Source organism: Moschus berezovskii, chromosome 21 (assembly GCF_049115385.1).
Source record: "Moschus berezovskii isolate FMDL1 chromosome 21, NW_MosBer_1.0, whole genome shotgun sequence".
Classification (NCBI taxonomy): Eukaryota; Metazoa; Chordata; class Mammalia; order Artiodactyla; family Moschidae; genus Moschus; species Moschus berezovskii.
The window spans coordinates 15,489,551-15,503,451 of NC_142480.1; the positions used below are offsets into that span (position 1 = coordinate 15,489,551).

Below are 13,901 nucleotides of genomic sequence, written 5' to 3' on the forward strand. Positions count from 1 at the left end.
TTTGAGCAGCAAAGCAGGTTTTTTTTAAAAAATAAAGCAGCAGTTTTATATCATATTATTTCACATATGATATGCAAATAGATGTCAGCTCTTCTGTATTTTAAATTATTTTTGCCATTAGAACTTGTTCTGTAGCCTCACTGATTCATGGTGATGCATTATGAAGATAGTATAAACAAATGGGTAGGTTGTACTGAAGCCTTTTCATTTAAGACATATGGTTTGAGCTCAAGTGACCACTGTGGAGCTGCTGTAATAAAAAGTCCCCTCTGATATCACAGCAGGTGGTTGATTTCCTGGGCTACTCAGGAGCCATGAGAATCAAATCTTTGTCTCTGCTTTGATTTTACCACAGCTAGATCTCACATCCTCATTAATCCTTTATCCAAACAAATAAATCAGTTCCATTCCCCAGTCCCAAACTATCTCCCAAAACATGATGCCCCTTATGTTTTTGATAGGTCATAGAATCCACAGCTACTGGCCTGACTGAAGGAAACTGCCCCTACAAGCATTCTCTTTCCTACCTTCAAGCCTGTAAATACTTTATTTACAAAATCAGACCCATATTATGAATGCCTTATGGAGCCTTAAAACACTTAACTTTGCTTCCTCATTCCTAAATGCAAACTAAATCCACTTTTCAGACTAGTCTTACAGTATTTTGGACATGTGATTAAAGATAAGGACAAAATTAAAAGCAGTTTTATAGATAATGTTTGGGTGAAATTATGTGTCTGTAAGGGAGAAAATGTTGGGTAGGAGAGAGAAAACTAAAGCCTTATAGATATGAAGTGCATCTATATTGGTGAATACTGGGAACTATGTAGAAGGCTATAATTTATTAATGGGGGCATAATGTAAATCACTGCAGATGGTGATTGCAGCCATGAAATTAAAAGACGCTTACTCCTTGGAAGGAAAGTTATGACCCACCTAGACAGCATATTAAAAAGCAGAGACATTACTTTGTCAACAAAGGTCCGTCTAGTCAAGGCTATGGTTTTTCCAGTGGTTATGTATGGATGTGAGAGTTGGACTATAAAGAAAGCTGAGCACCAAAGAATTGATGCTTTTGAACTGTGGTGTTGGAGAAGACTCTTGAGAGTCCCTTGGACTGCAAGGAGATCCAACCAGTCCATCCTAAAGGAGATCAGTCCTGGGTGTTCATTGTCCTTACATTCATTGTCCTGATGTTGAAGCTGCAACTCCAGTACTTTGGCCACCTGATGCGAAGAGCTGACTCATTTGAAAAGACCCTGATGCTGGGAAAGATTGAGGGCAGGAGGGGAAGGGAAGGACAGAGGATGAGATGGTTGGATGGCATCATTGACTTGATGGACATGGGTTTGGGTGAACTCTGGGAGTTGGTGACGGACAGAGAGGCCAGACGTGCTGCGGTTCATGGGTTGCAAAGAGTCGGACTTGACTGAGCGACTGAACTGAATGTACAGAAATCTAATCTGACCACAATGAGATATCTTTATACACCATTATAATAGCTAAATGAAAAATAGTGTTCGTACCAAATGCTACCAATAACATGGAGAAACTGGATCTCTCATATGTTGCTATTGGAAATGTAAAATTGTGCACCCACTCTGGAAAACAGTATGACAATTTTCTCATAAAGTAAGTGTGGATTTATTGTATGATCCAGAAAATGCTCTTTAGGGCGTTTTGCCCAAGGAAATGAAAACCTATGTTCACACCAAAACATATGGATGTGTGTTCACAGCAGTTTTCTTTGTAACAGCAAAAACTAGAAACCACCCAATTGTCCTTCAGTATTTGAATAGAACAAACTGTGGAACATCGATACAATGGTATGCTACTCAGCAGCAGAAGGAACCAACTACTGATACTTAAAACAATCTGGTTGGATCTCATGAGTATTATTTTTAATGAAAAATCTTAAAAGGTTATATACTGTATGATTGTATTTGTATAACCTTTGTTGAACAACAGAACAGACTAGTGGTTGGCAGGGGACAGGGACATGGCAGGGATGGGGTCCATGTATGCTGTGAACATAAACGGGTAGCATGAAGGAGTTCTTTGGCAGTAGTAGAACAGATTTGTATCTTTTTTTTTGAATCTAAATATTTTATTATATCGTTACACCTAAAATTGTGCTTTTTGCACTATAGACTTTTAACTTGAGGACATCTGTAAAACCAGTACATTACAGAAATCCTGAAAGAAATTCCACTAACTACAAGCTATTTAAATATTGCTTATACAAAGTATTTGAAGGGGAGGGGGACAAACGCTTATTTACAAAACAGAAGTCAGATGTTGAAAACTTACAATTACCAGGGGATACAGGGGAGAGGGATACACTGGGAGACTGACACTGGTGTATACACACTACTATACATAAAACAGATGGAGTAGGAAATGGCAACCCACTCCAGTATTCTTGCCTGGAGAATCCCATGGACAGAGGAGCCAGGCGGGCTACAATCCATGGGTTTATAAAGAGTCGGACACAGCTGAAGTGACTTAGCATACATAAAACATAAACTAAAAAACTGCTGTATAGCACGGGGAACTCAGTACTCTGTAATGGTCGATATGACTAAAGAACAAGTGGATATATGTATAACTCATTCACTTTGCTGTACACCTGAAGGTAACACAACATTGTAAATCAGCTATACTCCAATAAAAATATAAAAAAGTATTAAAGGAAAGCCAGCACCATATAAACAGCATACACTTAAATAAAAGAGATGAATGTTTAACATACAGAGTAATATATTTTATTCACTGATAAGTTAAAGGTCCATTTCAAGATGTTTCTTTCTTTTGTATGCTTAATTTGTTTTATTAGCAAGCAAAGCCCTATAAAGGATGGCATTATCTAGTCCTCAGACCCAGATTCATCTTCATCTTGACTAATCTGGAAGTAACGAAGCCCATAAATCTCCTTGTCAGATGTAACCATAGGAAGCCAATCACGAAGATTGTTCTTTTTAAGGTATTTCTTGGTAAGGTTCTTCAAATACCTTTTGGAGAACTGTTTCTCAGAAACGACTATGATTTTATTCTTGACGCGTTCAATGTGAATGACATTCCCAAGATTTCCAGTCCTTCCACTCACTTCTCCCACAGAAACTGTTCAAAATTTCCAGAATCAAAAATTCCATCTTCTACTGGATGAGTAAGATTCAAATTAAACTTCCAGGTTGACTTCTTAGGCTTCTTGTCTTTCTTCGGTGCCATCTTGAAGGCTTGCCACACGATCAGAGAGCAGATTTGTGTCTTGATTGTGGTGGTGGTTCTATAAATCTATATATTTGGGATAAAATTTCATAGAACTACAAAACACATGCATACATATAAACATGTGAATGTAAAGTATTATAAAAATGGAATAAATTCTATAGTCTATAGTCAGTAGTCTAGTGAACATATTTTACCAATATCAGTTTCCTGGTTTTGATATTATACTACAGTTGTATAAGATGTCACTGTTGGGGGAAACTAGGTTAAGGGTACAAGGGACTCTATGTACTAATTTTACATCTTTCTGAGAGCTTTTGATTATTTAAAAAAAAAACAGCCCTTCAAAACCAGTCTATTTTTGTTTTAATGATGAACATCAGAGGTCTCCTTGCCTCTACAGTATAAATACTAACTGTGCTGGTCATTTATAATGCATCTTGTACTATTTTGGAGGATTACATTTGGTAATTATGTGAGAAAAAGACACTGGCTTCTAGTGCCAGATAGAGATGTAAAAAGGGTGTTAAACAGAAATACAGGCTAATTATCACACTGAAACAACTCTCTTCACTGGGTGCTATCATATAAAACTGGATCTTGCATCTGTACCATATTTGATCAGTGGACAAAACAGTAGGTACATGTATTCTTTTGTTCTAAGGAAGGAAGGAAGTGAAGAACTGAAGAGCCTCTTGATGGAAGTGAAAGAGGAGAGTGAAAAAGTTGGCTTAAAACTCAACATTCAGAAAACTAAGATCATGTCATCTGGTCCCATCACTTCATGGGAAATAGATGGGGAAACAGTGGAAACAGTGGCTGACTTAATTTCTCTGGGCTCCAAAATCACTGCAGATGGTGACTGCAGCCATGAAATTAAAAGACGCTTATTCCTTGGAAGGAAAGTTATGACCAACCTAGACAGCATATTAAAAAGCAGAGACATTACTTCGTCAACAAAGGTCCATCTAGTCAAGGCTATGGTTTTTCCAGTGGTCATGTATGGATGTGAGAGTTGGACTATAAAGAAAGCTGAACACAGAAGAATTGATGCTTTTGAACTGTGGTGCTGGAGAAGACTCTTGAGAGTCCCTTGGACTGCAAGGAGATCCAATCAGTCCATCCTAAAGGAGATCAGTCCTGGGTGTTCATTGGAAGGATTGATGCTGAAGCTGCAGCTCCAATGTTTTGGCCAGCTGATGCGAAGAGCTGACTCATTTGAAAAGACCCTGATTCTGGGAAAGATTGAGGGCAGGAGGAGAAGGGGATGACAGAGGATGAGATGGCTGGATGGCATCACTGACACAATGGACATGAGTTTGAGTGAACTCCGGGAGTTGGTGACGGACAGGGAGGCCTGGCGTGCTGTGATTCATGGGGTCGCGGAGAGTCGGACACGACTGAGCGACTGAATTGAACTGAACTGAATGTTAAGTCTACTGATTTAAATGTTCAGTTCAGTTCAGTTCAGTTGCTCAGTCGTGTCCGACTCTCCGCGACCCCATGAATCACAGCACGCCAGGCCTCCCTGTCCATCACCAACTCCTGGACTTCACTCAAACTCATGTCCACAGAGTCAGTGATGCCATCCAGCCATCTCATTCTCGGTCGTCCCCTTCTCCTCCCGCCCCCAACCTTTCCCAGCATCAGAGTCTTTTCCAGTGAGTCAACTCATCGCATGAGGTGGCCAAAGTATTGCAGTTTCAGCTTTAGCATCAGTCCTTCCAGTGAACACCCAGGATTGATCTCCCTTAGAATGGACTGGTTGGATCTCCTTGCAGTCCAAGGGACTCTCAAGAGTCTTCTCCAGCACCACAATTCAAAAGCATCAATTCTTCGGCGATCAGCTTTCTTCACAGTCCAACTCTCACATCCATACATGACCATGGGAAAAACCATAGCCTTGACTAGACGGACCTTGGTTGGCAAAGTAATGTCTCTGCTTTTTAATATATTATCAAGGTTGGTCATAACTTTCCTTCCAAGGAGTAAGCGTCTTTTAATTTCATGGCTGCAATCAGCATCTGCAGTGATTTTGGAACCCAAAAAAATAAAGTCTGACACTGTTTCCAGTGTTTCCCCATCTATTTCCATGAATTGATGGGACCAGGTGCCATGATCTTTGTCTTCTGAATGTTGAGCTTCAAGACAACATTTTCACTCTCCTCTTTCACTTTCATCAAGAGGCTTTTGAGTTCCTCTTCACTTTCTGCCATAAGGGTGGTGTCATCTGCATATCTGAGGTTATTGATATTTCTCCCAGCAATCTTGATTCCAGCTTGTGCTTCTTCCAGCCCAGCGTTCCTCATGATGTACTCTGCATATAAGTTAAATAAGCAAGGTGACAATATACAGCCTTGACGCACTCCTTTTCCTATTTGGAACCAGTCTGTTGTTCCATGTCCAGTTCTGACTGTTGCTTCTTGACCTGCATACAGGTTTCTCAAGAGGCAGGTCAGGTGGTCTGGTATTCCCATCTCTTTCAGAATTTTCCACAGTTTATGGTGATCCACACAGTCAAAGGCTTTGGCATAGTCAATGAAGCAGAACTATATGTTTTTCTGGAACTCTCTTGCTTTCTCCATGATCCAAAGGATGTTGGCAATTTGATCTCTGGTGCCTCTGCCTTTTCTAAAACCTGCTTGAACATCTGGGAGTTCATGGTTCACATATTGCTGAAGTCTGGCTTGGAGAATTTTGAGCATGACTTTACTAGCGTGTGAGATGAGTGCAATTGTGCGGTAGTTTGAGCATTCTTTGGCATTGCCTTTCTTTGGGATTGGAATGAAGACTGACCTTTTCCAGTCCTGTGGCCACTGCTGAGTTCTCCAATTTTGCTGGCATATTGAGTGCACCACTTTCACAGCATCATCTTTCAAGATTTGAAATAGCTCAACTGGAATTCCATCACCTCCACTAGCTTTGTTCGTAGTGATGCTTTCTAAGGCCCACTTGACTTCACATTCCAAGATGTCTGGCTCTAAGTCAGTGATCACGTTATCATGACTATCTTGGTCGTGAAGATCTTTTTTGTACAGTTCTTCTGTGTATTCTTGCCACCTCTTCTTAATATCTTCTGCTTCTGTTTGGTCCATACCATTTCTGTCCTTTATCGAGCCCATCTTTGCATGAAATGTTCCCTTGGAATCTCTAATTTTCTTGAAGAGGTCTCTTATTTTTCCTATTCTGTTGTTTTCCTCTATTTCTTTGCATTGATCACTGAGGAAGGCTTTCTTATCTCTCCTTGCTATTCTTTGGAACTCTGCATTTGGATGCTTATATCTTTCCTTTTCTCCTTTGCTTTTCACTTCTCTTCTTTTCACAGCCATTTGTAAGGCCTCCTCACACAGCCATTTTGCTTTTTTGCGTTTCTTTTCCATGGGGATGGTCTTGGTCCCTGTCTTCTGTACAATGTCATGAACCTCCATCCAGAGTTCATCAGGCACTCTATCTATCAAATAAGTCCCTTAAATCTATTTCTCACTTCCACTGTATAATCATAAGGGATTTGATTTAGGTCATATCTGAATGGTCTAGTGGTTTTCCCTACTTTCTTCAATTTAAGTCTGAATTTGGCAATAAGGAGTTCATGATCTGAGCCACAGTCAGCTCCTGGTCTTGTTTTTGCTAACTGTATACAGCTTCTCCATCTTTGGCTGCAAAGAATATAATCAATCTGATTTCGGTGTTGACCATCTGGTGATGTCCATGTGTAGAGTCTTCTCTTGTGTTTTTGGAAGAGGGTGTTTGCTATGACCAGTGTGTTCTCTTGACAAAACTCTATTAGCCTTTGCCCTGCTTCATTCCGTGCTCCAAGGCCAAATTTGCCAGTTACTCCAGGTGTTTCTTGACTTCCTACTTTTGCATTCCAGTCCCCTAGAATGAAAAGGACATCTTTTTTGGGTGTTAGTTCTAAAAGGTCTTGTAGGTCTTCATAGAACCGTTCAACTTCGGCTTCTTCAGCGTTACTGGTTGGGGCATAGGCCTGGATTACTGTAATACTGAATGGTTTGCCTTGAAACGAACAGAAATCATTCTGTCGTTTTTAAGATTGCATCCAAGTACTGCATTTTGGACTCTTTTGTTGACCATGATGGCTACTCCATTTCTTCTAAGGGATTCCTGCCCACAGTAGTAGATATAATGGTCATCTGAGTTAAATTCACCCATTCCAGTCCATTTTAATTCACTGATTCCTAGAATGTCTATGTTCACTCTTGCCATCTCCTGTTTGACCACTTCCAATTTGCCTTGATTCATGGACCTAACATTCCAGGTTCCTATGCAATATTGCTCTTTATAGCATCGGACCTTGCTTCTATCGCTGGTCATATCCACAACTGGGTATTGGTTTTGCTTTTGCTCCATCCCTTCATTCCTTCTAGAGTTATTTCTCCACTGATCTCCAGTAGCAGACTGGGCACCTACGGACCTGGGGAATTCCTCATTCAGTATCCTATCATTTTGCTCTTTGCTACTGTTCATGGGGTTCTCAAAGCAAGTATACTGAAGTGGTTTGCCATTCCCTTCTCCAGTGGACCACATTCGGCTGTGGTCCATGTGATCAGATCGACTAGTTTCCTGTGATTATGATTTCAGTGTGCCTGCCCTCTGATGCCCCCTCGCAATACCTACCATCTTATTTGGGTTTCTCTTACCTTGGGCATGGGATATCTCTTCACAACTGCTCCAAGAAAGTGCAGCCGCTGCACCTTACCTTGGATGAGGGGTATCTCCTCAAGGCCGCCCCTCCTGACCTTGAATGTGGAGTAGCTCCTCTCGGCCCTCCTGTGCCCACGCAGCCACCACTTATTGGACGAACTGAACTGATAGGCATGAACAAATAGAAACCAAATAACAAAATGTACTAAGATTCAGTGCTTCCCGTTCCTGTTTGTACAGTAACCACCTTAACAAACTGGAACCCCTGTCAGACAAGATTTCTTTTCAATCAACAGTGGTTTCCTAATTATTTTGACTTAGAGTATGTCTCAAGAGTTTTCAGATTGTTAAAAATCCAATAATCCCCTCCCTAGGCTGCACACCTGAACACCCCCACCCCATTTCTTTTTGTCTGAGTTCCATCAACTAAGACAGGTATTGGTTTATGTATGATGAACTATGTCTAGTTTCTTTTTTACAAGCAAATAAATAATTTTGTGGCTCATTAGGCTGATCATTTTTCTGATTTGTTCGACCTTTGCTGTGCTTTTTTTTATCAGCTGGTTTTCTCAGACCTCATTTTCCCCTGTAAGGCTCCAGTAATCAAATGAATTCCTGGACTTGTCAATCTGATGCCATGACCTGTTAAAATAGGATTCATCAGAAGAATTTCATTATGTTTTTGTTAGAACAGTTGTCAGAAATCTTTCATTCCTGCTCTCTAGTCCCACTGAGTGATAAGTGACAGATACAAACATGAAAGAAGTGAAACATTTATTAAGAGTTTTAAGTTGAGAGGCCAGCTGAGTCAAAAGCTTCCTACATATAGTATAAATACTCTGCAGAAAAGATTTTCCCAAAGCCTTTGTGGACAATTAAACTTGGGATCTCCTCTTCTTGAAGGATTTACCTAGGTGGGAGAGTACTCTTAGTTTAAATATCGAATGGAATGTGCTTTTGGTTTGTAGCAAGTCCCCAAGGAGGATTTAAGTTGAAAATGGAAGACAGCATTTGCAAAGAGGATTTTAGTGTGATTTGCCTTAAGAATAATCATTCACTGAAGCAATTAACCTGCAAAATAGAATTATGGGACTAAATCAGAGAAAAGGGGAATCTTTATTGAACCAGATGCAGATAGTTTTCATTATGTTCTTTCCAAGGCTGAAAATAGTGACCAGGGTGGCCGTAACATTCCTCTCAGCTAGACTAAACTTTGGAAAGTTTCTTCTTGACAATAGACCCTGACTTCCCTTTCCTTAGAGCATTTACTTTAGAAAACTTGCTATTGTAAATTCTTTCTTTACCTTTTGAGATGTAAATATTCTACAACCCTAGAATGTTTTTCTCAACGACTTGGGAGCCAATATTTGAAATATGATCCACAAGAAAAATAGAGTCCCTGTGTCCCATTATTTTTGAGAGGGTAGAAGTCTAACTTCAATCAACATCAATTAGCAAATACAAATGCCTAATCACACTGACCAATCTCTACCCTGATGTCCTCCAGGACTTTTCCTCTAGCTCACTGCCACACTTAAAAATCTTCCTGCATTTTATTCAGTGAGCTGTGTTCATTCTCTCCCTATTGCAATAGTCTCTCTTCCCTGTTGCAACAGTCTTGAATTCAAGTCTTCCTTGACTGCTTGGCCTTCCCGGGTGCTGCTAGTGGTAAGGAACCTGCCTGCCAATGCAGAAGAGACAAGAGATGCAGGTTCAATCCCTGGGTCAGGAAGACCCTCTGGAGGAGGGCATGGCAACCCACTCAAGTATTCTTGCCTAGAGAATCCTGCACACAGAGGAGCCTGGTAGGCTATACTCAGTCCGTAGAGTCTCACAGAGTTGGACATGAGTGAAGTGACTTAGCATGCACTTGACTGTTTTATTGCTCTGGTGCACTTCTTCTTTTTTCTAAAATTTTTATTTAATAGATGGTACAAAGCACTTCTTCTTTTACAATAGATCCCAGATAATTTTTTTTTCTTTTGACTTTATTTGCAACCTCTACAAATCTGTTTCGATATATTTTAAGAATGAAAAGTTTGTGCATTCAGTTTTGACTCTGTCATTAGATTACTTAAAAAAGCTATAAATAAATGTCATTTAGGAGTTAAGCCCATCTATCTTTCTATCTATCTATCTCTGTATGCCTATATATATATATATATATATAGCTGCCAAAGGCAACTGTAGGCATAATTATATAATATACTCCTCTGCCGGGAGCCAGCGAGGGGAATCCTACCTGTGGCAAAGGTCAACTGGGGAAGAGGCCTGACGGGCAAAGGCTAATCAGGACTCGAGGAACCCCCTGGACTTACCTGAGCATCTACCCCAAAGAAAACCGGAGTCTGACTGCCTTACTATCTTATGCCTCTTACCAAGTCCTCTAATACTTATGGGGGCTTCCCCCCAACCACCTTTCTCCGAAAACATTAATTCAGAGCTGTAGTTTAAAAGTTCTCCTCGGCTTAATAGGAGTGTTCCAATCCAAGCCCCTCTGACAGCTTTCTTTTTTTATTTTTATTTTTTTAATTAATTTATTTTTTATTGGAGGCAAATTATTTTACAATATTATATTGATTGGTTTTGCCATACATTGACATGAATTCGCCCCGGGTCTACATCAGTTCCCCCTCCTGAACCCCCCTCCCACCTCCCTCCTCCCTTTATCCTCCCTCTGGGTCATCCCCGCATGCCAGCCCCGAGCATCCTATAACATGCATTGACCCTGAACTAGTGATTTGTTTCACATATGACAACATACGTGTTTCAATGCCACTCTTCCAAATCATCCCACCCTCACCCTCTCCCATAGAGTCCCAAAGACCGTTCTATACATCTGTGTCTCTTTTGCTGTCTGGTATACAGGGTTATCATTTGCATCTTTCTAAATTCCATATATATGCGTTGCTGCTAAGTCACTTCAGTCGTGTCCGACTCTGTGTGACCCCACAGACGGAAGCCCACCAGGCTCCCCCGTCCCTGGGATTCTCCAGGCAAGAACACTGGAGTGGGTTGCCATTTCCTTCTCCAATGTGTGAAAGTGAAAAGTGAAAGTGAAGTCGCTCAGTCGTGTCCGACCTTTAGCGACCCCACGGACTGCAGCCTACCAGGCTCCTCCATCCATGGGATTTTCTAGGCAAGAGTACTGGAGTGGCTTGCCATTGCCTTCTCCAAAGTATACTGTATTGGTGTTTTTCTTTCTGGCTTAGTGAAGTAAGTCTGACAGCTTTCTAACTTGCATGACAAGTTTGTCCGGGCTCTTACAACTATGAGTGTGACTGTTTATAGCCTCCCAGCCATGCAAGGACAGAAAGCCTAATATTCTAAAATACAGAAATCTGTTGAAGATTTTAAAATCATTAGAATAGTACTAAAAAAGATTTCATTGTTGAATCAATGCTTGCTACAGTTTCCTCTATCTATTGTATCCTTGGAAATATATTAATCACATATAGAGAATATAAGTAGTAGCCTTTGATTTAACCACATCAGATCTTAAGTTAATAAATTCCTTTCTTGTAGCTCACTATACCTGTGCCTTATAGGAATGTAACTTTGTCATGCGTCTAGCACCTGACTTTAGGAAAGTCACCTTAAAAGAATATAAGCCTTTTACTTGCTAACTAACCTATTGTTAGGAGAGAGGGCCATAAACTGTTAGCAGGCCCCCTGGCCAGAAGATGATGTAAACCACCTAAAACTTTTATCACGAGACACACAAAAATAAGCCCTGACCCTGATAAGAATCAAGACTGCTGACCCCACGCGATTTTGGCGTGACTCTATACCTCCCTTTCTCTGTTTCTTATGCGCACAACTTAGGGTATAAAAGCAGCACTGGAAAATAAAGTTTTGGGCCTTGCTCACTGAAGCTTGGTCTCCCCGTGTCGTTCTTTCTCTTTTTCCGTCCTTTTCTCTATTCTCCTTTTTCTGGTTGAGATCCTTGGAGCGCTGGGCCCTCTGCGTTTACTTATCTGCCTGGGCTTCTAAGACCCACTCGAGGGGGTGCCCTGGTGGGGTGCCTCCAGTGATTCGAGAGGGCGCCTGCGGCCTACGTAAACAGAGCAAACCCCGTGCTGGGGTTTTACTGGTTTCCAGCGTAAACCAAGGAATCATCAGCCCCTGTCTCTCTCTCTCTCTCTCTCTCTGACGCCGACGCCGTTCATCCCGAGGATACCCTGGGCCATATCGAGGCTGGTCCCCGAAACTCCTCTCCTTCCAGCATGTTTCTCTCTGGTCGCCACGAAAACAGTGAACTCCTGTTGGGATGAGGAGGTCCTCCTTTCAGAACTAGAAAAACAGTTGTTCCAGCTGGTTTTTCTGTCTTTGGTTTGATGCCTGCCTCTTGCTTCTGATATTTGGTTGTATGTCTCATTATGGATTTGGGTCTAGCCAAAGAATGTTGAGAAGGAGAAGGCAATGGAACCCCACTCCAGTACTCTTGCCTGGAAAATCCCATGGGTGGAGGAGCCTGGTAGGTTGCAGTCCATGGGGTCGCTAAGAGTTGGATACGACTGAGTGACTTCATTTTCACTTTTCACTTTCATGCCTTGGAGAAGGAAATGGCAACCCACTCCAGTGTTCTTGCCTGGAGAATCCCAGGGACAGCAGAGCCTGGTGGGCTGCCGTCTATGGGGTCACACAGAGTCGGACACGACTGAAGTGACTTAGCAGCAAAGAATGTTGTGCCTTTTGCAGAGAGCATCTGTCAGTAATAAGTGGAATCAGAAGCTATTGGCTCTTCAGAGACACAGCTTAATGCCCACAAAACTAAGATAGTGATTTGGCTTGTTTTCTAGAGTCAGTAAGTGTTAAGTTTTATCTTGGGAAGCAGCAGTGGCTGCTTATCTTGGGGACCCAGCATTTCGGCTGATAATAACTACTTAGTTACATCTCTTTGGTGAGGATGATATTTTGGGTCAGTAAGCCAGGTTCAGTTAAATCATTTATTAAATTATATTATTATAGTAAATCACATCCTCATTGAACAGGGCAGGGGTATATACAGCCCTCAGTCACAAGGGTCAGGAGACACAAAGTCTCAGGTAAAGGGCCATGGCTTTAAGCCACCTCAAGAGGTGTTCGATCAAATGTGTTCTCAACAATCATCTTGGTTATAAGGTACTGTACACTGGAGTTAGATTGGACTGGCTGGAGTCTTCTCAAATCTTATTTCCTGTGCTCTTTGTCTATGCCAGTTACTGCCTGTGGCTATTTTTTTTTCTTTACTCTTTACCAGGCATCTGAAGGCTTCTGGTCTGATACCTAGACAATAACTGTGGCTTTCCTCCTCATGTCCACCCTTGCATCCTAAATTAAGTTTGATATTTGCTGAAAATTTTGCAGAAATGACCTTACCATGCCTTTTATTTTGGTTTCACCATCACTTGCCTTAAAAATCCTGGAATTCAGCCATCTTCAAAAACAGAAATTTTCATTAAATTGTGAAGATTTTAAAGATGAAGCCCAGAATGAAGTCAGAAAAAATGAGTTTTTGATATTACACAGTGACATTAATATATAAAATGATGCTTTGGTTGGTTAATCAGGAAATGAATGGGCATGTAGGTATAACATGATGTCTCAGACTTTACGAGGCTGTGGTTGTAAAATGTGGTTTACATATTTACCATATTATGGTAGTTAGAACTCTTACCAATGAGTTGACTCATATTAGGCCCTCCTAATAGCCACCTGACCTGCCTCTTGAGAAACCTGTATGCAGGTCAGGAAGCAACAGTTAGAACTGGACATGGAACAACAGACTGGTTCCAAATAGAAAAAAGAGTACATCAAGGTTGTATATTGTCACCCTGCTTATTTAACTTATATGCAGAGTACATCATGAGGAATGCTGGGCTGGAAGAAGCACAAGCTGGAATCAAGATTGCTGGGAGAAATATCAATAACCTCAGATATGCAGATGACACCACCCTTATGGCAGAAAGTGAAGAGGAACTCAAAAGCCTCTTGATGAAAGTGAAAGAGGAGAGTGCAAAGGTTGGCTT

At 41.2% G+C, this 13,901-nt stretch overlaps 1 pseudogene; it reads right to left on the minus strand.

Moving 5' to 3' along the window:
- Positions 1-2,866: 2,866 nt before the first annotated feature.
- On the minus strand, positions 2,867-3,236 carry LOC148774507 (ribosomal protein eL22-like pseudogene; annotated as a pseudogene).
- Between the last annotated feature and the right edge of the window lie 10,665 nt (positions 3,237-13,901).